We start from the raw sequence: 26,636 nt of genomic DNA, 5'->3' as shown, positions 1-26,636 counted from the left end.
TGAGAGTGACATCAGTGAGACAGACAGTGTAGATTTGTATTAGTGACAGTGAGACAGGTGGCCTGAGAATGACAGCAGTGAGACAGGCAGTCTGAGAGGGACAGTAGTGAGACAGTTGGCCTGAGACTAACAGCAGTGAGACAGGCGGCCTGAGAGTGACGGCAGTAAAACAGGCAGCCTGAGAGTGACGGCAGTGAGACAGGCAGCCTGAGAGTGACGGCAGTGAGACGGGTGGCTTGAGTTTGACAGCAGTAAGACAGGCGGCGTAGATCTGTATTAGTGGCAGTGAGACAGGCGGCCTGAGAGTGACGGCAGCAGACACGGTGTCCAGTCGGTCAGACAGACAGGCAGCAAAGGGCTGTGATTGACAAGAGGTCTTGTGGCTCGCGCCTCTGCACGCCACTCATCCGCCACTTCCTGGGCCCTTTGTGTTTCAGACACACACACACACACACACACACACACACACACACCATCTGCTGTGGTAATTCACAGGCTGCATGCCGGAGCAGCACACAGCCTCCTCTCTTACTTTGCTTTCTCCTATTCATCCCTCCTTTGCTCGCTCGCTGTCTTTTATTTGGAGGGAGAAAGCCAGGCCATTCAGAACTTTTGTTTGTACTGGCCCCACACACACACACACACACACACACACACACACACACGCACGCACACACACACACACACACACACACACACACACACACACACACGCACACACACATGCACACACACATCGAACTTTCAAAAGCAATCATTCCACTCCACTCAGAAGATGGCAGTCTGGTTTTGTGGAGTCTTACAATTTATTTAGCCTCTCATATTTTACGTGAACCGTGGAGGAGCTGCTCTGCTCTCAGCAGCTGATTCTGTTTTGGTTATTTCAGTTAATATCATCAGTTTGACCATCATAACCAAACTAAACAGATGTCGTGAATTACTGAGCTGTTAATGACTACTGACTACTTCTACTTATTACCAACCCAATTCCCAAAAAGTTAGGACACTGTGTAAGACATAAATAAAATCAGTAAGCAAGTCTTTGCAAAACCTTTTTCAGTTTATGTTCAATTGAATGCAGTACAGAGACAAGATAGGTAAAATATGCACTTATTTTGAATTTGCGAAGACTCTCCCTCAGCTGACTGTAAAGCTGTGAAGCTGCGGTGGTCTCGCTCTCATCTGCGTCCACCTCATCTCTAATGTAGCCTGTTCGTCCTGTTGATCACTGTCTTCACAATCGGTACAGCCTGTTTCATCCTTGTCGGCCTCACTGTTTCTAAATCTTCCTGTCTGGCTCTGACTTATGTAACAAAGAAATCTTTGGACCAGAAAAGACTTTTTAAAAAAATATTTGTTTTATTCTAGGTCAATATTAGCTCTAAAAATGCACCATACCATAGTGGGATCCTATGTATTTGTACTTTAAAAAATGTAAAATTTGAAAGAAAAAAATGCCTAAAAATATTGCAACTTGCAGCACAATTGTTTAGGAAAGCTGCCACAAATTTAAGGACGCAACAATCACAAATACAGCCCATAAAATCCTAAAGGGACTGAAAATCAAATACGCAAAAAAAGCTTTAGCTTTAAAGGGATGTAGCCACACCCTTCAGCCCTATTCGCATTCGGAAAGCCCTGCATCATGCTGTGTGTCATGGTGAATACAGCGAGCATACCTGCTTAACAGCAGCATGTCATTCCCCTTTTCTACCCAAATTAGCACACGCAAGCTTTTGTCTTTTTTTAAACACTAAAAATAGGCTATACACTGCTTTTACATTAACAGTAGAGCAGATCCGTGTACACGGCTCTGCGGGAGATCAGTATGCCTTTCTGTGTGCGTGTTTTGGGGTTTTTTAGTGCGTCTGTTCAATGTCACAAACAGACCAGAAGACAGGTGGAAAGAAGCATAAAGGCCTGTGAAAATTTTACGGTGGTTATTTGTCTTTATGTATCTCTTACTTATTAGGTCTCACTTTCAAACTCGGTGCAGACTTGTTTAGATAGATGTTTGAGGGCTGCACACGTGGAGATGGATGGATTTAGTGGTGGTGCGTCATTGCATCTTGCCGGTTAAGGAGCTAAAATTAGCGCATTTACCTGCGCATTGTGTTTCCATCACTGCTAATCAGAGCCAGAGTCAATAAATACCCGTGACTACTACAGAATCAATTGACGTCATTTGATGTAAATGGCAATGGTGCACTTTCTCACTGCATTAAAAAGCCAGACATTTAGCATGTTTTTTGTGCAGTGGGAATGAGGCTGCGGTGAATACAGTGAGGACACGTTATCACAGAAACCATGGTAGCAGATTAGTGTTTTTCTCAAAAAACCACTGTGCATCACTAAGTACGCCTCACAGGGCTTGCAAAAATGACTTTTGGTTGCATTTCTGGCCATTGGAGTCACAATTGTCTTGGAGTCTGCCCATAGTGCTGATGTGACATCTTTTTGGGAACATGCTAAATGCATCTGGAGAATACTCTCGGCCTGAGAGCTGTTATCTGTCCATAAGAGTTCTGCAGGTAATGTCATACTCAAAAGAACAAATGCATGGTTTGCGCAATGATGTGAGTTCCCATGAGTGCAATGCAGCCTTACACACAATACATTAACATGTCACTGTCAGCCTTCTTGGTAATTACAGTAATTATAATATACATATGTCAAAATGTCACACAAACAACTTTTTAAACAACTTACAAAAGTCTGCTGCCGGTGATCTCCTGACAGCTAGTTAGACCAGTGCCTCATTTAGGACATCACTTCCTGTTCAGTGCATTGGGTCTAAATGGACCAGCAGCTCAAAAGTTACTGTTGATGTGTAACCCTACAGAAATAGGTCAGACGCTGTGGGTGTGAGCAGCATGCAATGATTACTTTGTAAAGTCTTCCATGCATTGCTTGGTGATGTGCTAGCCAATACACACACACACAGAAACACACTGAGTGCATTTACCTGATCTTTGTCACCGTGCTGGTATGCATTACCATTCATTCCACACTACTCCCACGCAAGTCCCACAGTCCGCTCGGTGTACCTGAACAGCACAACAAGCAGGTGTGTCACTTTTAGGAGAGGCCACGCAGAGACTGCAAATATGACAACAATAAGTGCTAATGGCTGCATGCCATCACATTAAAATCCTACAACACTTTTACCAGCTGCACGCTAACACTTGTGAGCATTTCTAGGATACTTTCTGTACCTGCATCCTGTAATCATTGATCAGAGAACGGGATTCCAACACGCTCCATTGTTTGAATCCAGTTTAGCTGCAGTGCACAAAAACAATGAGAGAGAACTCTGGACTCCTCCTCCAGAAGGTAACTGCAATCACCTCGCAGGGATTCATGTCCTCCAAATTCACAAACTTTCACAGTCATTCTGAGCAGCTTTAATGAGCATGGTGTTCTCACTCCCCGAGCTACTTGCAACCTTTTAATGCTGCTCATTGGCATTTAGGAGGATATAGAAAAGAACCAGTCAAGTGAGTGATTCAAGAATATTTTTGAAATCCCTCAGAGTACAGTAAGCTCAGTAAGCTCAATGATGGCTGAGAGGGAAGACACAGCTAACTAGAGAATGTGTAATATGAATGTAAACAATCTTTTCTCATTCCGAACTCGTAAAATACCGCCACTTTGACAGTGGTTTTGGTGTAAGATTGCAACACTAAAAAGCACTACTACTGGAGAGCATCAGGAGAGAGCGCAGCTAAACAAAACTGGTCATGTTGTTATCATACAGCATGTTCTGACTCTGAACTCGTCAAATACGTCCTCTCTGTCAGTACTTCGGTAACTCTAAAAGCCACCTCCCACCAGAATGTGGCTGGACGGCGTCAGATGAGAAAGAGATTGAGATTGCACAGAATCAGTGGCGTTGTTGTTATGCTCCAGATGCAACGTGCATGGACAACATCACCTTAGAGCACAGCTGGATGGGACCAGTCGCTTGCGCCTAAAATGTTGAAGGACAGCATCAGGTTTTAATGCTGCCAGTCATGGTGTAAAATAAGGAGGACAAGTGCAGGACGAAGCTCAGCCCAACAAATAACTGATTTTTGTGCAGGAGTCCAGAGTGGGGTTTGTTTTCTACACTTGACGATGAGCCTTTTTTTGCCTAAAACTAACCATTGGTGACTTTGTAGCCTAATCCTAACTATCGTAACGGTCGGTGTTGGTTGCCATGTGCTGTTGTGTAAACATCCTACCATGATGCAGCATGTGCATTTGTTGACACCTCACCAGAGCGTAAACAGCTGACGCAGGATACTGCAGGATAACATCATAAGTAGACGCAGAAGGTCACTGACAGAGCAGCACCATGTGATGAGTTGGGATGAGAACGTGTTGTGTTATACAGCGGCGGATGGCTGGATTGCACCCACCTCATCTACATGATACACACACAAGCGGGAGGCGAGCAGGAACAGGTAATACAAACTTGGACTTTGATGGAGGAAATCAGTGTTTGCGTCCCATCTGAATGTGATGTTTTTTTTACTTAATCCTAGCCATCTGGACCAGCATGTGCTTTTGTTGGCATCCCGGCGTTGGTTGCCAAGTGCTTTTGCCTAAACATAACTACATGCAGCCTCATCCCACCATGTGCTTATGTTGACATCATGGTAGCACCATCCCAGAATGCAACAGCAGATGCAGAAGGATACCTAGAGCGTAATATACAGACACAAAAGTCAACTGCAAAGCATCAAAATGTGACAACACTGTGTTGGATAAAAGCGAACTGGAGCTTTTGACAAACATACTAAACAGCACTTTTGCTGTAATCATTCAACCCAATCAGCAGAATAAATGTTCATAGTTTACGATTCTGCAAACCGCAGCTGTTACATTTTTACATTAATTTGCAGCTGAGACATTGAAATTTTATATTTTTTTCCAATCTTGTGGTGGTGTGGTTAGTTTTAGACACAAAAATTACTTGTTTGCTCCACTAGAGACACCCAAGTTCTATTTATTATCCCCTCCACCTCCCGATGACAAAAGTCAGCTTATATATTATGTCACTTTAGAAACACTTGTATGATACAAATATAACCCATGGTTTGCAGAAATGTACAGTGCCAGCATTTTCTTCTGGCAACTGGGTTGAATTTTTGGTAGGAAAATAATGAAACCTGCTGCAAGTGGCTTCCTGCTGCAGGGGTGTTTGTCTTGGGACGGATTGAGAAAGTAGGTAAACTAACAGAAATTTTGCCACTGTAAGCAAGAGAACTGCAATTTTCAAACAAGTACAGCAACACAGAAGTGACAGTAATGGTGAATGCACAGAACTGCAGAGACGCTGGTTCTGATTTGTGCCATCGCTACCTACTGCTTACTTTTCACTGAACACGCCTGATCATATTTGCAGGTGGGAACAAACATGATTCAGCAGTAAGCCTTTTATCTTCTCAATACAGTTATTGAACAATCAGGTTGTTTTTGCCCGAGGCAGCCTGGCAGAGAGCTGTGAGATTTATAAAGTTGAAAGTCAGTTGCAGCTGACGCAGTGAGCAGATCCTGTTTCTGTTAAGACCTGATCATTACCTCACCCCCCATTCTCACGACTAGTCTCACTCTCTGCGAGGCCTTTTAACAGTGGACAGAGAGAGCTGTGTGACTGATACAAGACAATACGGCTGCCATTGTTAAACTCTGGTCTGGAGCCAAAACCTCTTGAGGAATTGCAAACATGCAGGCGGTATCAGTGCCTTCACACAGGCCTGACAGAGATTGCCCAAGTCAAAAAGAAAAGGAATTTACATTCAGATCAACAGGAACAGATCAACATATTCAGACTTCACAGACAGCTGCTGTCATTAACCTGGATTTGTGTTGATTGGATGAGCCGGCTGTCTGTCTCACTTCTCACCACCTTGCTACACTTTTGTTTACTGTTCAAAGTGGACAGAGGTCTCTGTTAAAACACCTGGAAACACCCGAATCATGGGGATGTGTTTTCAAGTTTCTGAATCAGAAGCAGCTCAGGTGAATGACGCCTGTCTGGCTGCCACTCAGGAGTCCTCATTAGCACGGAGCCACTAAGAAAGCTGGTGTCGGAGTCAACACCTCAGGACTAAACTTCAACACCTTCAGGTCAGACACACAGTGACAGAGGTGTTTGACAGACGCTGCCAAAGTCATTTAGGATCTGCAGTTATCTGAGAAACTTGTCAGTGTAAAGCTAACAGAGCCAGGTGTCAGTTACTCGCACCTCTGCAATACAAAGCCACAGCACGGTCCTGCTATAGTCCTCCTCATTGTTCATTTTCTCTTTGTTTTTATTTTATTTTTCTTGTTTTAGGCTTTAGATAATTTTCTTGTATGTTTTTGCTAATTTCTTGTTAAATTTTGGGTTGAGTTGCTCATTACCTTATTTCCATGTTTTTGGAAGAAATATAGCCAAATTGTTGAGGTTTCAAAGGGTTATCTTCCACTGCACCTCATCATTCAAATAAATCATTTTATGGATATTAAAACAGGGAAAAGTTATAATGTGGTCGTCACGGTCTCTCCTCTGTGTATGTTTTTGTTATTTTTTTTAGTTTTTTTTGTATGACTGATGTATGCTTGGTGTTTTTTGTGTGTTCCCTCTCCCCCTCTCTGCACACCAGCTCCTCGTCGGGGGTCAGCACACCTGCCCGCCATCAGGTAATCACCTCCTGCCTGCAAGAAGCAGCACCGACAGCCGCTTCCTGCCAGAGTGTCTGTGTGCCACGCTCCAGCTCTGCTGATCGCTGTCTGCTCACCGGTTTATTGACCTGTTAGTTTGTTTGCCTTTCTGCCAGTTTAATGTTGTAAACTAACCCCTGCATCAGTAATAGACTTTAATGAGGACATAAACAAACAACTGTCTCCTTCACTTTCCTCCCTTCCTGCGTCCGCTCACATCCTGCTGAGAGATAAATGCTGATGAGGAAGGCGAGGAGAGACAAACATGAAGGTATCCTCAGTCTCAGACCTGATGATGACAATGCTCGGGGTCTTTGGTGTCACAGGAAAAGCATTGTTTGGTGCTTCCCTCCCTGCTGTTTTCAGCTTCTGAAGAAGAATAGCAGGAGATGTTGAGGAATACAGGCCTCCCTGTTTTTTTTTTGTAACAAACGACACACTGATTTTACTTCCTGTAGACGAAGGCGTCTAGTCGCCACGCGACTCTTACTGTATGAGCGCGTGTCCAAAATAGCTCATTTTCTACAGCAGCCTGCAGGAACCTCTGCGGTGAAAACAAGCAGGAAGGGAGGCTCCCTGTTTCCGTCATTAGCAAAGCAACTCTGTATACAACCGACCCCAAACTTTTTTTAACTTATATACATTTCATTTAAATTTATACTGCATAAAACTCCTGTGTAATTTCCTTCTTTGCAATATTTACCACTTGTTTATGTATTTCTAGATTTTTCTAGTAAAAATACCTCAAACTGTGTGTGTATTACAATCATTCTGTGCCACTATCAATCATGCAAACACAGTATCTGTATATGTGAAAGGTGTATATAGTGAATAGATATATTTTCTGTTATTAAATTTGATCTAAATTGGAATTTTGTCATGTGTGTGTGTGTGTGGGGGGGGGGTTGTTAAAATCTCAATCTCCATTCTCTACATATACGTGCCAAAACATACTTAACCCTTCGGGTCCGCTTTAACATCACACATACTCAAAATGTGCTTTCCAAAATCAAGCTTTAAAAAAAAAAAATTTAATAATTTTCAGAGTTTTAACCTTTAAAATGCCAAGTGTTTGTCATGATACCACTATGTTTGTAGATTTTTTTTTTAAAATTGAAACAACACAGAAACATGAATTATTTGCAATATACAACAACACTGATTGTGACAGTGCACCTAGAGGAAATAGCATGTATTTTCCTCATAATTTGCCAAATATGGAAAAAAAAAAAACTATAAATAAATGGAAAAAATGCCATCAGGTGGAAAATAGTAAAAACTACAAATTCCAAGGCAAAAGCCCAGAATGACACCTGGAAATATTACAGTGCATGTTTTCATGCTTTGATGGCTGTGGGATCAAAACCTGCCATTTGAATGGGTCTCAAACTGTGGCGCATTATCCCGTTTTATGTTGATATGTTGAACTTGCTTGCCAAAGATTGCTTACTCACGCATCCAGCAGTTAAACAGCAACATGATCATTTATTTTGAGTCACCTGATGAATATATCTCTTTTAGCTCTGTTTTTTTTTTTGGCCTCTACCATCTTCTGAGAAAAATCTCTCTTTAGCAGTGAAATGCTCCACTCTGTTCACCGGCTCTCTGCTGTTGGATCTGAAACGTGATTGTTCATATTCTCAGATGCAGCAGTACAAGATAAAAAAAACCCCACACATCATAGGAAATATAACCTGCAGCTTAGTGACTTTCTCTCCTTGTAACTAAGGCAGCGTCCTCACCTCCCCCTCCTCTGCCCTCCCAGCATCCTCTGGAGCCGCAGCATTGTGAATGAAACGAGTTTATTCAGCTAGGGAGCCTATTACCCCGTGCACGCTCAAAGGTCTCTGAAAGACCGCCCAACAACCCATGTCAGCACATGAAAGTGATGACTGGACACTGGGGGCAAAATGTGTGTGCGTGTGTGTGTGCCCGTGTGAATGTGTGTGTGTCCGTGCGTGCTTGTATGTGCTATTGGGAAAGGGTGCTTGCACTTGAACCGGGTCCATTCACACGAGTTAGGGGGTCTTGTGGTCTTTAATGTGACCATAGCGGGGCAGAATGACCTCTGCGGGGCTGGCCGGCACCGCAGCCTTAATCCTCCTCCTCCTTGTCTTTTTCAATTCTCTCCCTGCTTCACTGTCAAAAGAGGGCTCTGACTTTTTTCCCCTCTCCCTTTCTTCTGTCCTCTCTGCCCCCCATATCGTTAAACAGGCTTCTCACTGGTCAAGGAATGTCCTGGAGGTCTTTGAATTTTGCGAGGTTGCATTCAAAAAAGTTTTTTTTTTTTGGTTCAGTCGGGATTCAAGTGAATTCTCCAGTCTTTTAATTTCATAGGAATACTGCAGAGCATTTACTAAAACATTAATTTCATTCAGCAGTTGAGGGTTTTCAGAGGAGAAATCAGACAGTTATTTCCAGTGGTGGAAAGTAACTAAGTATATTTACTTAAGTTCTGTCCTTAAATACAAGTTTAAGGTAAATGTACCATTCTTGGGTGTTTTGATACTTTTATTCCAATATGTTTTTCTGACAGCTTTAGTTATTTCCCAAATTAAGATTTTTGCATGAAAGTTTATAAAGAATGAAATTTTGTTATAAATTAAATTACAAAACAGTTCATGTAAGTACAGCTGAAATGAGAAGTTGATTAATCAATTACCTGACTGCTGGGGGGTGTTTTTACATTTTTATTAATAATTTTGAGTTTTTTGTGTGTGTTTAATTTTTTATTTCTTTTTTTTTTCAAATAATTTTCAGCAGATTGCTGGGATATTTTTTTTAATTTTTAAAAATTAATTTGTTTTTTCTGAATTATTCTAAATAGTTTGTGGGCTTTTTTAGATTTCTTTTTAGTACAGGGCAGTACGTTCTCCTGATTATGCGTACTTACTTTTAAGTAGGTAACATTATCAATGCAGGACTTTTACTTGTAACACTATTTTCACAGCAGGGTATTAGTACTTCTCCTTAAGTAAAGGAACTGAATACTTCTTCCACCACTGGTTATTTCTAATGTGAAACGAAGACGTTTTTCAGCTGTGACCTGTGGAAAATCATGGTATTTGACTTGTCGGTGAAACTCTGATTCACAGGCTTTGAAGCTCAGTTTTCTCCTTTCACTCCCTCTCACTGTCTGCACCACTGCAACTTTAAATGCATTCCTGGTGTCTCTGTGAGCACCAACAGCTAAGAGTCACTGACATTAGTCAGACATAACCAGGAAACCATCTGCTGACAAATCCTGACCTATATCCTTTTTACATGGTATTCACTTTCATTTTGACTCGTGCCTCCACTGTGCCAGTTGGTGCAGTCTGTGGTCAGTCTGCATGGGGCGGACGGACATTTCATTGAGCAAGGGCTCATTTCACAATGAAAAGGTACCATGTGAATGTAGACCCATGCACAATACATTTAGATGAAAAGATACCGTATATGTTCAAAATATAGAACAAAATGCTCCATATACATTAAGTAGAGGCTCTTATTAAATCACTGCAGCAGGGTGATGGCTGATTGTAAGAAACTGTCTCTGATGATGTTTTTCCACAAAGATTTGTGGTGTAGGGCCACTATAAAGACCCCTCTTTACACCGCCGCTGCACTTTTATGCAGCATCATTCCTCTCCAGTGCGTGATTATACTCTGCATTGCTGCATCCCATGATCAAAGGAGGCATTATGTTTATCAAGAGCGTCCACCTCTAGCATGACAAATAATATATATACTTTATAAACAATAACAAAGGCATAACACATCAACAACAATCATTTACTGTCTCTGTTATATGGCAGGTGAACCGAATCTCATAGTTTTCCCAGTTTGCGGACATTTCCTGAGTTTGAGATGAGAAAAGGCTTGAAAAGCAGCCATAACAGAATGGCGCTCTTCTGATGGGACACAGTGATGGGAAACAAAAAAACACCCGTTTCTGTTTTTTGTGATCTGCAGCTTTGCAGGTGTCACTATCAACCATCTCTTCCACCTCCTGATGACAAAGTCAGCTCGTATACTGCACTCAGTAACATGGCAGTTGGAACAAGAGGTGAAGTATGGTAGTGTTACAAAAGACTCTACTTGTTCTCAGTGATCTGCTGCCAACATACAGAGGTTATCATGGTCGGTTTTCTTATTCAATATATCCTCTTTACAGCAGCGTCCCAGCTGCTGCTGCTGCTGCTGCTGCATCTGTGTGTGTGTGTGTGTGTGTGTGTGTGTCCACTGTGTGAGTATCCATTATCCAAAGAAAACTGCACAGATGTCAGAGATGAATTTATACTTAACAGCTGAGACTGCGTGTGTGTGTGTGTGTGTTTGAATATGTGACTGAGGAATTCTGCTGGTCTTAAGCCCCTTTTATACATACACTGCAAACTTGAAATGATCTATTATAAAATGTCCGAATCAGATAATTCGAGCTTTAAATCCCACCAGCTCCCTGGTACAAAGTCCGAGTCATGTCTGACTGAGCCCATGTGCGAACAGAGGAGGAAATACTGCGGTGAATCCACAGCGAGTATGTGAACACAGAAATGATGTTTCTACCATTAGGCACATGCGTAATCAAAAAAATAAAAATAAAGGTGGAAGAAGAAAAAGGGAAGAAATTGACACTAAAAATGTCTAACCGAAGAGACTTTAAGATTCAAGAACTTCTGTTGGTAACTGGCTGAAGCTGAAATCGCCACAAAAATAAACGTATTCCGTGGTTTAAGACCAAATTATCAACAAGCTACATGACCACGGTATAATCCGCATCATGTCCTGCCTCCTATGCAATCTCCCGTTGTGTGCTGTGTGTCAAAAAGAAACTTTCTCAATGTCTCGACCTGATTCACCAGACATTGTACGAGTTAAAATGAAAAACCGGCTTTACAAGAGATACCCTGTCACTTAAACAAACCATAGATTACGGTTTTATTTTTAAAAGCTAAAAAAGTTAGACCAATAAAAAATAATACGAAATTTTAAAAATATTTTTCTACAACCAAAAGTCACTCAGGCCCACAATGGCAAATGGCGATTAATGCCTGATCAGTTATATTATGTGTGTTTAGTCCAATGAAATATAGTAAAATAAATAATAAAGTATTATGAATAATAAATTTTAAAATATCCTCTATGAAAATTAGAGAACTGGAATGATGGTATTTCTCTTCAAAAGAAGGTAAAAAAAAATGGTTGAATATCAATATCAAGTAAAGTTGAAATTACTGAGGATGTTTGGAAGATGAAAATGAGTAAATTATTTTTGACATGAAAAACAAAATAAGAAAAGACCCACTTACTAGCTTTTAACAAAATCTCATGGTCTTCTTCAGCAGATGCAGTCAACTTTTACAGATGCTGAAAGTGTTTCCCAGGTTAAGCAAAGCAATGACTCAAAATTCATCAAAAAAAGCAGCCAAAATCAAAAGCAGTCCCCCACCTTTACTTTGCATTTTGAATTCTTGGATTTCAGATTGTAAGTCCTGCTTGTGACCAGCTGTGAAAGGTCAGCTGCATTGTCTCACTTCAGAGTCCCTGTAAAGGATTTGGCAGGGAGCTCCAGCCTTACTGGAAATGACTGCAGCTGAGGACAAAGCAAAACCTTTTTATACCATTCACAACCCAGACCCACCTGGCATTAGGTCTGTGGCTTTGGAGAACAACGTTCAATAAGAAAAACTCAAAACAGCACATCCAGGAATGTGTCTTTGTGTGCTGTTACAGCATGGTGGGACTTCTGGGGCTCTTATTCTTATGGAGCACATTGGTGTTATCCCGTCACTACAGCAGAACTCTGAAAACAAACCCAAACACCAGAAAAAAATGTGAACGTTTCTGCAAACTATACTTGATGCATCTGCATGTTACAATGTAGCACATCCGCTGAAACTTCAACAAATTGGGGTGGCATGATCCCTGCAGGAAAAGCAGCGAAGTCTTGGTAAAAAACAGCTTGTTTTTGTGGCACTATCCCCACTGACAGGTTGCTACAAAACACCCACATTAGGAGTCTAAGAAGCTGCCGAAGTCATACCTATGGGTCGGTACAAATAAGCTGCAACTGGAGGCTCAAAACCTTAAGGAAAAACACAAACTGGTCACTAAAAATCACCCATGATTTGAACCTAAAATGCCAATAGTAAAACAGACAGGTTGCTACAAAAAAAAACCACAAATGAAGCCTAAAATGCTGGAAACACATAAAGTCAAAATTATAAGATAAAAAACAGGCTATAAAGCTGCTGTTAACACACCGATGGCTCACTACAAAACACCCATGGTTTGAGGCTTAAAACCCAATTGAAAAACCCCAAACTCTTCATTACAATCACCCAAAATTGGAGCCTAAAAAGTAGATGGAAACACACTGATGAATAGCTCCAAAAACAAACATTACTGGAGCCATGAAGTCAGTGGAAAAACACTGTCAGATTGCTACAAAACGCCTACCACTGGATCCTTAAAATGTGACAGGAACATACCATTGGGTTGCTACAAAATACCCAGTATTATTAGTATAAAAGTGGAGGCTTAAAACCCGACTGACAGGTTGCTGCAAAACACACGAATGAATCCCAAAAGGTCGCTGACAACACATTGATGGGACATTATGAAGTACCTACTGACTGAAGCCTAAAAAGCCTTTAGAAACACATGTTGGGTTGCAAAAAAATTCCCATGATTAGAGGCTTAAAAGCCACTGGAAAGGGGTTCAGTAGCTACAAAGAAATCCATAATAAGAGTCAGAAGAGAACAAGCTGCTGGTAAGAGAATAAGCTGCTGGAATGAAACCCATGAGTCGGTACAAATAGCCAACAACTGCAGGCTAAAAGTCCAATCGAAAAACACAATCACTAAAAATAACCCATGATTGGAGCTTAAAAAGCCAATGTCAAAACAAACAGGTCGCTACAAAACACCCACAGCTGAAGCCTAAAAAAACACTGAAAACACACTGAGTCAAAAAACAAAATTGGAGGTTATAGAGCTGCTGTAAACACACTAATGGCCCATGACAAAATACCCATGATTGTAGCCATAAAGCCGATGGAAAAACACCATCAGGTTGCTACAAAATGCCAACAATAAGATCATTTAAAGGGGATGGGAACACACTGATGGGTTGCTACAAAACTCCCAAGATAGGAGGCTTAAAATCTAACTGATTGAAGCCTAAAAAGCCTCTGGAAACACACTGATGAGTCAAAAAAAAACACCTACCACTGAAGCCTAAAAAATCTCTAAATGTACTCAAACGGCGCTCAAACATACAATCAGGTTGCAAAAAAACTCCCATCATTAGAGGCTTAAAAGCCATTAGAAAAGTGTTTGGTTGCTACAAAACACAAACAATTAGATCCTTATAGCCAGTGGAAACACACCGATGGGTCACTACAAAATATGTTTTGACGTGACATGCTTTTGTATTTTGCAGAAAGGTATGATGTCAAGATTTTCTTTTAGCGACTGGGGTGGACCATATTCAATCATTTTTCTCAGAATTTCACCAATTTAACCTCTTTAAGGCTGATACCGACTGCTCTTCTATTTTGTGGCAAAATTCATCAGAAACATAAGAAAGAGAGATGATGATGCACAGAAGTACCTGAAGTCACACCAGTGATGGTTTGCATGTTAGATTGTTTGCCCACAAGGACGCCCGAAGACTGTTTACTTACAAAACATCACTGCTGTAATGCTAAACCTTGATTATGTTGAAATACCAGTTCATCTTGATGTCTGATTGATTGATTCTTTCCAGATTAGAGTCATATTCACACCGCGAATGCACACTGGGAGCAGCTGTCTGCTGGGTGTGGATGTGGACTGTTTACTTTAGCCCACATGTCAGTTAGAGCTGGAGAGCGTTAAACCTTCCAGCTAAAAACACTACTTCCCTAAATGCAAATTGACCAGACTGTGTGCGTGAGTGTGCCACTGTTTGCAGAGACTGTGTGTGTGTTTGTACAGTGATATTAGTCCCCTCACAACTTCCACTGCTGACACACAGCCAAGAAGTTTAATGAAGAAAAAGGTTGAAAAGGAGAAAGTTTTCATGTACCAGCCATCCTGACCTGTCAGTGGCTCCTGCAGGTCTTTGGTCCTTCTCTTACAACATGTACTCCTTTCAGTCGAGTTATTTCTGAACTATGAGTTTATGGACATGAAAGCAACCTGTAGGTTTGTCCCCACCTTACCTAATTGGTGTTTTTGACTGTTTTGCAGTCATTTGAACTCTGATGGATACCATTAACCGCAGTAGGCAGGTTTCCATTACAGATTTGCGGAAAACATTAGCAATATTTTCTAAATGTCCATAAAACAAAATTGGGAGATGACTTTGTTTCTGTTTTTCGAAATTAACGTGTATTAATTAGGTGTATTTTATAATCATAATTTCAATTTGCCCAATTTTAGGGTTAATGGAAACCCGCCTAGTGAGAACTCCTGAAAACAAAGGTCTTTGGCCTAGTCCACACGGACAAAAGTATTTTTGAAAATACCCTCCTTTCTTAAAAAGAAAAATCAGTCTAGTCCTTACACACTGTTTTAAAAATGTCTGAAAATACCCAAAAAATGAAAAAACTGAACTATTGTGAAGGGCATGGCAAACCAACAGGCAGTGATACAGGTCTAACTGTAACCCTAAAGCCATACAAAGGAGAAAAGAAGAAGATGTTGGCCGATCAGCAGCCTAAAAATAAACTATTACTGCCATCCAGAGCAGTGACCTCTGTAGCTCGCTCTCTTGCCTCTGTTCCTCAATAAAGTGGAAGGGTAAGTGTTAGCGAAGTTAGAGCAGGTACTTTTTTCACAAAATGCTGCCTCATTTGTGATGCCTCACACAGGAGATAACAGCGCATACTCTGACAAGTTTTTCCTGCCCCCACACTAAAAAAATGGAAAAAAGTTTTACAAAAGACACGTTTTCAGTGACCTTAAACCCAGTTTGTGTGTGGATTAAAGGTCAGAACGCTTAAAAAAAATGCTTACAAAAATACCGTCTGTGTGGACCAGACCTTAGTCAGTTGTTCTTTTGTGGCAAAGTTGCAAAGCAGACCAACCACAGGACTGTATGATCGTGGTTATGTGACACATGACACAAGTTCAAAATGTTAGGAGTTTAAATTGCATCAGTGTCCTTTTGAGGACCGATTTCAGTTTTAAACCAGTGTAATGAGGACATTTCTGCAATGTGAGGACATATCGGCTGGTCTTTGTGACTGTATTAAAGATTAAGACTAAGCATGCTCCCACCAATTTTTTTTTATTTCCCTGATCCAAAATCTTTGCATTTTTAGATGTTTAGAGAGCAAAACTTGGATGAAAATAGCTTTAAAACCATGCCGTTGGTACACAGCTCTGGTGTCAATAGTGACTCTTGCCTGGTGCTTGTATACCGGGAAAAGGACAGTAGTCTGATTAAATGGCTTAATTGAGCTATAACTATAGCTCGAGTAAACTGTGCACGTAAACGTACAGATGATATATGAGAAACTCTGAACACACCACTCGTGGATGTGTTTCTAGTATGTTCTGCTTTGTGCCCTGAGGTTATTGCTGCCCTCACGTTCAACCTCCACCCGGTCTGCGGGACCAAATCACAGCCACATGGCAGAAGGCTTCCACTCATTTCAAACACCCCCATCCCCCCTGTAGTTAACTCTTAAACACCACTGGGCCCTTGATTGTTTGGCAGCTTAAACTGTTTTGTCTGAGTCGTGGTGCCCTGTGGAGGATCTTTCCTCCGCAGCCTCCTGAGCTGAAACTAACTGCGGTAAAAGACAACTGCAAACTTAACTTCAGTATTGATGCTTCTGAAGTCAGTCAGAGGGATCCAACCAGTTTTAACCAGATTATCTGAGCAGATGTGTGCAGGAGGGATCAAAACACAGAGTGGTTTCTTTGAAAAAGGAAGCACAAACAGATTGTTTCATTGTGAAAGAAAAGAATTTAAGGTTTGATCGTTTTTTTTCCCTCAATAAATTTTGAAAAGTTTCAGCAGTGATTTATGAAGAATGAAGAGTTTCCTGGCAGGACTGAAAAACAGAAGAAACTGATTTTGGGGAACTAAATCTGTGACTAACACTTTGGTTTGTCAGATTATCGTGGCTCTTTTTTGGTATAAATGCTGCAGGGCCATTACATAGGGCTTGAGTGTGTTTTGTGTAACACTAACCCATTTTTCACCGCCTGTTCGAAGCTGGAATATCACGCCATTATGCCGCCTTGTTGTTCTGTTTAAAACTTGGATTTTCACTAAGGAGCTGAAACACGAGTCAAAACCGATGCACCTTGCAGACTGAGTGACCGAGGAACTCTGGTATGTGGAAACAACCACAATAGCGTGCAACCCACCGCGGGAGATTTAAGAAGCAGCTATTAGCAGTTAGCAGCTAACTCAGAGAGTAAAAGCAACCATCCAAAAACAAACTGAAAACGAACAATCCAGCACTGACTTTACACTGTGATTGGTCGGCTGTGTGGAGGTGAAAAAAGAGCAATCTCAAAATAAATCTCGAGAAAACAAACCCCTGCATGGCTCCACATTTATGCACTCATACCCATCTCTTCTTTCATCAGCGCTTCACCGCTGTGTCTCTGCAGCTGAGGTCTGACAGGTTTGCTGAATCAAAGCCGCGTTCACATTCGACGACGCCTTGGAAGTGCATTAAAATGCTCAGTTTGTCTTTCAATTGGTGGCCGACTGAATGCCAGTGTGAGTATTTAGGACCCCGCCGGGTGGTCCTCGCCTCTCTGCATTCTCGTTAGGGGTCCAGGGCAGAGAGGAATGACTGGGGGTTGGGAAGGTGAGTTTGGGGGTTTTAGAGAACTCCTCCAGGCTTGTGGCTTTTTGTCACACATGATTTAAATCAGTTAGTGGCCGATCCATGTATATAGATTTACGTGATGTTAGAAAAAGTTAAATTATTGTGTTGGTCTTTGGACTTTTAAAATACATGTAAACATGTTAGTCGGACTGAAATCGGACTAAATCCGATTTCTCGATATCTAACAGACTAACAAACCCAGATAATCTCATTGGAAGTCGAGCTATTTTGTCACGTAAACACCTCAGTCAGAGTTTAACCAGACTAAGCAATCTGTGCATGCTCCTTGTTAGTGTTTGTTATTTATGAGGTTGGAAGAGGTGCTGCAAAACAGGTCAGGCATAAAAATAAAAATAAACAGTAAGGAGGGACTTGTGGTTTTAAATTTGGCTTAGCTGAGAGCCATAAAGCTTGAAAAGGTAGTTTTTTATATTTATTTCAAATTTTAAAAAAAGTCATATTCCTGCCAAGCAAGTGTTGTCAGTATCACGCCAAAAGCCACCTTCCACATCCAACCAAAACACGTCTGTGTGGCATCAGATGAGAATTCGCTCAGACGGAGCCAGTTGCCTTGTTAATAAACCCTGATGGACGGCCAGATGACACTGGGCATCACAGTGACAGCATACTGCAGCGTAAACAGCTGACGCAGAGTGATACCTAGAACGTCATACGTAAGGTCACTAACAGAGTGGCACCATGTCACGTTGGAAGCAGCATTCAACGACTAAAAGCACAATCATCACACGCACACACACACACACACACACACACGCACAATTTGAATGAGTTTGCATTAACTCTGAGGACCGCCTAGAAGTCATAGATTCCCCGCTGGAAAGCCCTCATATGCAAAAGTGTAGCCTTTCCCATCAATCAGTAATTGAACAGGAAGTGAGGAGTTGTCGGTGCTGTTGATGCTCACTAAATGACCCCTTGATCAGACTTAACCGACATTCAAATTCCCTGCAGATAAAACTGATTTTTACTCCATCCTCAAGAACATTTTAATAACTGACACTAAATGCTTTATCACTGACTGCTGCTGTCATCTGCTTCAGCAGGTAAACTCTCTCATTATAAGGCAGCAAACCTGACATCACCATGACAAACACTGATGTCTACAGTATTATGCTTTACATCTTCATTATGTTTTATGTGCCAACAACAACTCTCCGCATCTCTGTCCAATGAGATCTGCAATAATCGTCCAAAATTACCACGCCTCGAGTCTAACTGTAGAAGCTGAGCGTTATCTGTGGCGGCTCAGACACATTGTCTCTGCCCAGCTGGATAAGCAGACTGTTGATAGAAAATTTCTGCTTAACTGAGGCGGGACAGCAACTAAAACACGATAACACTAAAACGCCTGCTGCAGGCAACTTAAAGGTCCTGACATGCTGCTAATGGCTTTGACTTTTTTGCATTTTGATTTAAACAATACAGGCTTTACAGATCAGTCCCATATCGCCCGGCAACCAAAGCTGTCTTCAGTCTTAAATGCAAAAGATGTATTAATACCACTATAGTCTCATGTCGCCAGACGTATCTCCACAGCGTTGTGTTAGTGCTAGACAAAGGTCACCAAATTCACATATGATCACACATGAAAAACGCTCTGGCTTGTTTGTATTTCTTTAAACCAATCACAATCAGTTTGGGGCATCATTCAACCCAAGGTGCACAGACTGTGCTCTTGCAAAATGTTGTTGTTATATTTTTATAAAATATTGTTATATTATTATTTTGGTGGGACATTTGCATGTCGGAAGGTTAGCACTGCCATTTAAATATCTTTGCAAAATAAACACCAAAAAAACATTGTAAGATGTTGACTGTGTGATTCAGCTTGTAGTAATAAAAAGTTGTACATAATCTGATAATCGGAGCTCTGACTGAACTCACTGAACCCACTAAAACCACCACCCACAATCTGCCGGCTGTATGAGGCTCTCGCAGAGCTTCGCTTCAATAATATCACAGAAGCTCATGTGAGGTGGAACAGATCGGTACATTATACCCCTTTTCCACCAAAAGTAGCATGTGTACATGGGGGTTTTTAAACGATAAAAGTTAAGAATAAGAAGTTAAAAATAAGCGACAGACTCCTTTCACATTACCAGCAGAGCAGAGCTGCGTACACATCTCTGCAGCAAGCGTGTGTGTTTGTGTGTGTGTGTGTGTGTGTGTGTGTGTGTGTGTGTGTGTGTGTGTGTGTGTGTGAGTGAGTGGGTGCGTGCATGTGAGTGTTTGTTTGTTTTTTACTAGCGTTTCACATTCAAAGTCACAGGCAGGCCAGAAAACAGGTATATGTAAGTAAACAGTAGAAAGCAGCATGGAGGCCAAAAAAGAAGCTATGTTAGTTACTTCATTTATACTTCTGTTACATATTCTCTCTCTCTCTCTCTCTCTCTCTCTCTCTCTCTCTCTCTCTCTCTCAAATTCGGTGCAAACTAAATTTGGAATGATGTTCGAGTGCTGCTTGGGTGGAGATGGACGGTAATTTATGGCGGCCCATCACTGTATCTTACTGGCAAAGGGGCTAAAATTAGCACATTTTTTCCATCAAAGCCCATCAGAGCTGGAGCTGACTAATGCTGGTGGCCAGTGCAGAGTCATTTGACCTGAGTGTGAGTGCCAATTGTTACCTCTCCCATAACATTAAAAAGTCAAATGTTAGCAGTTGTTAGTGGGTATTTGTGAAGTGGGAAAGGAGCTTTCGTGAAGTTGATGCCACATGTGCATGCTGCTGACAGTTAAAAAGACGTGTCAAATCAACTCTGACTGGCTGTGTCCGAAAACGGATCAACATCGGGCACGAGAGCTGTGTATGAGACGAGTCTTGGCTCTTCGGAGATGCACTCACAAGTTGCTTTATTTGTTGTTGATTTAGCAGACATCTTATTGCATGATCCAAATCTTTGTGAAAACTTGTCATTTTCAGCTTGGATTTTTTTTCCTAAAAAAGTGATTAGTTCAGAGATTAATGTTTTTCCCTTAACAAAAAGGATTTACAAATGGTAACAAGGTTTATAGTCTACATCTAAAGAAAAAAATCAACATTGTTACTACCTGCAAGACAAGTGTCACCAGACCTCTGGCAGCATCGAAAGTTTGTGAATGAAAATCTAATCAAAGATATTGAATTTAGGTTTTGTCTACTCTGACAATCAGTTCATGTTCAGGATCAAAAACAGAACTTTATCACTGCTGTAGAAAGCTGAGAGGCTATAGCTTATAAATGAAATGCAATGTACTTTAAATTTTAGTGCCAGTCGTGGTGGGCCAGCCTTTTCATACTGACTAACCAGTAAAACAACGTGCTTTAGTGTAAAAGCTGTGCCAACGTTAATCTTCAACTCATCTTTATGTTTGATCAAATTGCAAAATTCAGTTGAAGAAAAAATTCAAAAATGTCCAAATTATGGGAATTATTAACCCATACAGGAAAAGACTGATCAACTTTACACTCAGAAATAAACAGTTTTATGTGTATGACTGAGCAAGAGAGAGTGAGTGAAAACCTTTTGTGAATGGCCCGAGGACCCATCCCAGGCTCTGCTCTGATTGGTCTGCCACTCAGCCAATGAGAGGCTTCCACTCTGCAGCTCCATTCATGAAAAGGCAGCATGGAGGAAGAATGGAGTAGAGGAGGAGGAGGCAGAGGACCGTGTGTGTAGGTGTGTGTGTGTGTGTGTGTGTGTGTGTGTGTGTGTGTGTGTGTGTGTGTGTGTGTGTGTGTGTGTGTGTGTGTGTGTGGCTGAGCGGTGGTTTCTCAGACAGACAGAATTCTCACTTCCTTATTTCATCATCCAAGTGGAGTTAACAAAAGAGCCAACTCACTGCTTTAGCTGAAAGGTGACCAGTTCTTCATGTCTGCTCTGTTTTAAAAGGGGGAAGACTACTGATTTTTATTCTTTTTTCCAGAGATAAATACTTTGTGTTGTTGTTACTCTCCAAAGGGTTGTTTCAGAAAATTAAATGCTGAATGACATTTGCACATATTTGTCCGCTGAGAGTACAGCTTTAATAGATAATTGAATGCAGCCATGGTACATGTTGGATTTTGAACTGACACAAACAAAGGAATTAGATCTGATTTGGAAACTGGAGAGGCAAAAGAAACCATTTGTAGTGGCACAGAGGCGTAGATTTGGATATGGACTTAATCCAGCCCAAGATGTTTGCGTTGAAGATTTCTGCAAAACATGGACATGCCTCATTCATAAATTATTTCGTAGCAGATATGCTGAGACTTAACATTTCTCAGCAATTGGTTTCAGCATAAAAACCACTTGGCTGTGGTTAGAAAAACATCAAGTTTTGGCTTAAAACATCCAAGTTTGGTGGCACAAAAGCTACTGGAAAAGTGGGGACGAGTTGGTGAAAAACACCTAGTTTGGTGGCTCAAACGCTGCTGGGAAATGCCATAATGTAGTGCTAAAAACACCCAAGTTTGGTAAGAAAGACCCAAGCTCGGCGCCAGAGAACACCTCTGAGACGCCTCTCTCTACTGACTAATTAAAGGACTGCAGCTTTTACAGCACCACCTTTACAAATAAATGCGTACTGAAATGAATTGAAATAAGCCACACTGCTTGGTTACACTAAAATCCAAAAATATGTCAAGGCTCAACACTAAATCTGTGTATCTGTACACACGCAGATTAAAGACAGTAAATAGTCGGTCATGTGTTAGCTAAACTTCGGGTTCATGTGTTCAGGGAAGAGTTATCCTGGACACTCGGTTGTTGCTTTGCACAAAAACAACAAAAAATCCACCATTTTTCACTAAAAACGATGTATTGTGCACTTTCCGATGTCTTCTATAGCGGGAATTTTTTCCTTTTTTTTGTTTGTTTTTCTGAAAGAAAGCATGAAATAATTCATTTTGGAAACATTCACCACATTCTCTCAGTCTGTCTGCGTGCTGGAAATTTGTGTTAATTATCCCGAAGCAGTGGGTGTCACATGCCACATTTGTCATCTGCCCAAAAATAAATAATGAGTAATAACCTTATCTCTGCAGCACAATCCCTTTTCATTGATTGCGTGTTTATTATCGCCTCTGGCTGTTTTGTCTGTTGATACTCTTCCACACTAGTTAAGCGTCTCCATGGATGTTTTCCTTTTTTTTTTTCTTTTCTGCTGTTTCCATTCTTATGCAGGGCGTCTCTTCTGACCATCCGGTCCAGAGTGTCCCCCTTAGGCATCCCGTGTGTTTGTGTATGTGTGTGTGTGTCAGTTCCTGAGTTCCCAGTTTCACGCACTGGTCTCGACACTGTGGAGCTGGTTGTGCGCCAGAATGTGACTCATTGTCTCAGTCTCATAGAGGCAGAAAGCAGAGGCTGTTTGGAGGCAGTTTCCTGCTGATATACAGCTGAGGATGTGGGATCTTTAGGTTAAGCAGATAATGGGGCAGGACAACCTTAAATGTTTTCATGTCACATACCACCGAACAGACACACAGGGACCCCAGGATGGTCACATTTAGTCCCAGGAACAATACAGGACGGTTTTATTTGTCAGAATTTGATCCATCAAGTCCTTTGAGTTTAAAAAGTCTCAAAAAGCTGTATCAGCAAATTATTTCAAGTAATTGTGTGTGCGTGGAGCTAACAGGAAGTCAGCCTGCTCAGCTACATGTCTCAAACATGCATGACCTCGGCTCAGCTAAAAAAAAAAAAACATGGACACGATGTTCTCATGCATTGTTCATATGTACAGTATACCTAAAAAAATGAATGCACGATAACTCTTATAACCCACATGTTCTCATCCCAAGTTGTTACATGTTGCCACCATGCAGCTGACCTCCGTGTCTACATGTTTGTACTCTATGTATCCTTCAGCGTCTGCTGTTGATGCCGCTACCGTGATGTCAACACAAGCACATGGTGGGATTACACTGCACATGGTTATATTTAGGCAACAAAAGCACACGATGGCACAGATGATTTAGGTAAAACAGGCACATGGTAAGGTGTCAAAACAAAATATCACATTCAGACAGGAAGCAAACACGAGATTCCCCCATGAAAGTCGAGAGTTTTTTGGACTTATCCACCATCCCTCCTGTCAGCCTGTTATCACTCCTAACTCGTCAGTTATGTCGCTCTGTCAGCATACAAGCATGATGCCTGGGGCGTGGCTGTACGGTGTCAGATGAGAACATGCTCCGACAGAGCCGTAGGTGTTGTTATTATGCACTATAGCACCTGACACGTCCACATGCAACATGCACGGGTGGCATCACTTGAGAACAGCCGAAAGGAACCAGTCGCATGTCCATGAAACGCTGATGGACAGTGTCACATAATAACGCTGCTGGTAATAACGTGATACAAGGTAGAAGGGTGGTTTATTTAATTAAACTTGAACTTCTTGATCCTGCTACATCTTTGGAGATGAAGAATGAGTTCATTAAAATCAGCAGTTACTATGAAAACTCCGTCCGGTTGCTCGGGCATGTTGCTGCTGATGGCATCATACAATTCCTGCAGTGCATTTTTTTGTCTTGTGTCCTGTTGGCTCTGAACAAGGTCCGCTCATTCAGTGCAACAGCTTGATCCAGGATGTCTTTGTGAAGATGTGTGCAGAGCAGTCTCTGATTTCCAGTAGCTGAGTGAGCCTCTATCGCATGTCATCCACTTTATATTTACTACTTGTGTATTTATTATTTATACTTACAAACATTTTTCAAGGTAATCTGTTTCCTGGTTTTTAAGTAAAATTAACAAATTTTACAGTGTGGCGACTTGGCCGTGGATGAAGAGATCGTGCGTGTGTGTGTGTGTGTGTAGATGTTGTCACTGTGCGGGGTGGAGGTGAGGAGGCAGCTGGTCAAGCCCGACACTGTCTGGACAGTCCTGGGAGCTGCTTGTTTTGACCCTTCGGAGTCTCTGTCGCTTGGGGTCAAAGAGGATGGCAGTGTGCCTCTGAAAGGATGACGGGGTGAGGCTGCACCCCACCTTTTTCCTTGCCGGCTCTGCGCTGTCCAAGCCCGGGTGACCTCCAAACCAAACCATCAGAATGTCCCAAGCAGCCGTGGGGGGCTATTGTTCTTCAAAGTAGGTCAAAGCCTGCAGCTATCACAATCAATTTGGACTGATCGGAGAACAGTGGGGACGGAGACGAAGAGACAGGCTGCAAGGCTGATCACACTTGTTGATATAAACTGAAGGAACAGGAACTAATGATAGTATTCTTTCTGTTTCATCGCCCTCCTTCTCATCCTTATCTCCCCAAACTCGTCCAGTCCCCTCATCCTCTTCGTCATTGTTCTTCATCCTCCTTCTCCTCCCCTTTCTCCTCACCCCAACGCTCCTCCTCCCCTCCTCCTTTTGTATAGTGTAATTAGTCATGTGGAACATATGGAGCATCATATTACATAACCCCAACAGCAGCTGCACTCAGGCTAGATCCAAGATAATGCAAATCAGGGGCCGCAGCAGATCTGAAGCATTTAGCTGCATCATAGAAACATTATGTAGTCTATGAGTCCTGTAGAACAATGACTGCTGGTGTTGGCCTCTTCCTTTCATCAAACAGACAATGAAACATTCACTATATTCATAGACTGCTGCTGATGCTCTGATGTGCTGACGTCTCTTTGTTTGATGAGGTGCAGAAGGAGGCTATGATTTTTTTAAAAACTATTTGCAAACACTGCTCAAAGTTGTCCTTGTTAATTCCATTGTGGTCGTGTTTATCGGATGTATTCTCATTATGACTCTTGGTTCAATCACGTCCTATGAAAAGTCAAACAAAAATGTTGCCACATCTGTTTACCTTAATTCAGTATTTTTCCAGTTTCCAGAAGTTTCAGTTTTAACAGGAGCTTCAAAAAGTCTGCAGTCAGCCAGCCCGTTCTCACTCTGAACTCATCAAATACGTCCACTGTGCCAGTGCTTTCGGCATACAAGCACAGCACCAAAAACCATCATCAACGTCATACCAGAACGCGGCTGGATGGCGTCAGATCAGAAAGTGCTCAGACAGAACCGGTGGCATTGATAGCACGTCAGCAGACTGCTGGAAGGCTCCAGGTGATGTACATGGGCGGCGCCACTTGAGAACACAGCAATGGACAGCGTCAGGTAACAACGTATTATAAGGAATGCATTGCGCTTACAGGGCGGTCAGGTGAGAAGGTGGATGGTTTCACAAACAACTGACTTTCGTCCGGAGTTTGCTCTCCGTGTGGATGCGTGTTTGTTTTTGTCGACTTACATGTGCTTCTTTTGCCAAAACCTAACAGTCCGTGACTTTGTTGCCTCATCCCAACCATCGTGACAGTCTGCAGTGGTTGCCATGTGCTGTTGAGTAAACATTAGGGCGTTGCTGCGCCATCCCACCATGTGCAGTTGTTGACATTATGGTTACGACAGCACGGTAACAGCATCCTAGAGCATAAACAGCTGATGCAGAAGGACACCTAAAATGTCATAAGTAGATGTAGAGAGTCGCTGACAGAGTGGCACCATGTGACGAGTTGGGATGAGAACGTATTGGATCATCTCATCTAACCCTTGGCATGAATAAAAATTAGCATTTTTCCCAAAATTTGGTTTAAGGAAGAGTGTCAGAAGTAATAGTTTTTCCTTTTTTTATTTTCTGCTATTTTTTGTGTAACATGCTGACTAACCAAACCCCTCATATATGTTGTATTTGCAAAAGGTTTGACTTTGTTTGTAATGTCTGCAGCTAAACAGCTGAACTCAGACCTGTGCATGTTGGAGAAACAATGCTGGAGCTTAACACTCCCATGCCTGGTATTTACTGCAGGTCCCCTAAACAGGCACCAGGGCCAGGACCTCCGTTTCTCAGCCCAAACATTTGGTTATGAGCCCCAGTGAGGCTAGATGACTCGAATGAGCTCTCTCACCTCTTTGTCTCTCACTCAGTTAAAACCATAATCATAGACTATTGGGCTCATTAGCTGTGTATTATTGTAAGGGTCTGGTTAATCCTGTGATCCTGTTTCCTGGCTTCTGCCACCATATGGACCAGAATATACCAAGACAATGGTGCATCCGATGACCAAACTCAACATACAGTTGGCTCAGGTATTATGTAATGTTCTTATGTGTTATGCTGATTAAAAGAGACACATTAGGCTTT

Source organism: Plectropomus leopardus, chromosome 1 (genome assembly GCF_026936395.1).
Source record: "Plectropomus leopardus strain MGB_pleo_1.0 chromosome 1, ASM2693639v1, whole genome shotgun sequence".
Taxonomy (NCBI): Eukaryota; Metazoa; Chordata; class Actinopteri; order Perciformes; family Serranidae; genus Plectropomus; species Plectropomus leopardus.
The sequence above is the reverse complement of the archived record's forward strand: the minus strand, read 5'-3'. Positions refer to the sequence as shown.